A 1816-nucleotide genomic window follows, 5' to 3' on the forward strand; every position below is an offset into this window, starting at 1 on the left:
GCATTCAAGAGTCTCTCATGGTTTGCCTCTCTCCCTTTCCCCCACCATTTCCGCCCTTCTTCTCCCCCTTGGTCCTCCGTCAAGTTCCTCCTAATCCTCCTATACGTGCAAACATATGGTATTTGTCCTTCTCTGCCCATGGGCAGAGATTTCTAATGAAGAGTTGGAACATACTTGCAGAGTAGTAAATGATTCACAAATTATACAAAATGTTACAGAAATTATGAAAGGAGGAAACCCCTAAAACTTAATTTATAGGCTAAGTGTAGTCCTGACGCATCCCACAGAAAGGTATATAGGCCAATCACAACAACAAATAATACTAGTTAACAAAATCCAGCCCCTAGAATTAATTCAATAAAAGGATCGTTTGGTATATAAAAAGATCTTTCAAAAATGTAATTTAACATGTCCTTTAGAGGGAAAGGTCATATACGATTATCAGATGAATAAAATATTCAATTTAGCTTTTGTTTTTAAATAGCTACTTAGAAAACTAGGAAAACTTAAGAATCACTTAAAATAAGACATTATTCTACTAAGTTATGTATTTATACTGAAAGAAAAAAATAATATTACTATTTCCATATATCCTCAACATTGTACTACAGATCCTAGCCAATAAAATAGGATAAGAAAAACTATGCATTTTAACAAAACTGCCATCAAATGCAAAAGTGCTGGGTGGCTCAGTCAGTTAAGTGTTCGACTTTGGCTCAGGTCATGATCTTGTGGTTTGTGAGTTTGCACCCCACGTTGGGCTCTGTGCTGACAGCTCAGAGCCAGGAGCCTGCTTCAGATTCGGTGTCTACCTCCCTCTCTGCCTCTCCCCAACTTGTGCTCTGTCTCTGTGTCTCTCAAAAATAAAATAAACATTTAAAATGTCATCGATGTCAAAAAGATTATCATTTTTTAACATAGTGATTTGACAATTCCATAGATTACACAATGCTAACCACAAAAAGTATTGCTACCATCCTGTCACCATAAAATGCTTATAATATGCTTTCCAAAAGATATTAACTAATTTTATGGAGAAAATAGTTAAAATATTTTAGGGACATAGAATAACACTTAAATAGACGGAGATATGTTTTGTTTAAAGACTTAGTATCACAAAAATGGTGATTTAATCCCAATTAATATATGAATGATAGATCATTTTGGTTACATTCCCACAACAACAGTTTATGACAAGACTACATGGTTTTGAAGATAAATCACTAAGTAGCAGGTCTATAATTCATTCTTTTTTCACCAAGGATGAAAGGAAGAATTGAAAGAAAAGAAGTGACCAGGTCAAGTATCTTTGTAAACTTTGTAGTAAAAACTCACTTGAAAAGAAGATAATGGTATTTGCTGGTAAAGAAGCCTTTACATACGCAATTCTATTTTCAGGATATCCAGGATATTCATGATAACCTGTTTATCTAGGGTATTTCTTTTGGTAAAGAACCTGTCACTTAGATCTATAGCATGGGTTTCCATGTAAACTTCTTATCCAGGTATAACCTGGAGATATTTCAGGAGTGCACACCTTGTTTACAGACCTTGTATGTTTATCTGGGACAAGATAGTGTTTTGATGCTAAAAGAAGGAAATCGCATGGCATTGTCGGTTCTAGATTTCTCCTTGTTTTACCTGTACTTTAAGATTATTTGTATTCTTGGAATTAATAGTCAAGTTTGATAATGGGTAGGATTTCTGATTCATATTAGCTAATGTGGCAATTTGATCCTTTGTATTATCTCAAATACAAAATTTAACATGGGAAGTAAAATGGAAACATAGTGCATTATTTATCATTGTTATTCTT

The sequence above is a fragment of the Hyaena hyaena genome, unplaced genomic scaffold (genome assembly GCF_003009895.1).
Source record: "Hyaena hyaena isolate Hyena2069 unplaced genomic scaffold, ASM300989v1 scaffold_1772, whole genome shotgun sequence".
NCBI classification, from domain to species: domain Eukaryota; kingdom Metazoa; phylum Chordata; class Mammalia; order Carnivora; family Hyaenidae; genus Hyaena; species Hyaena hyaena.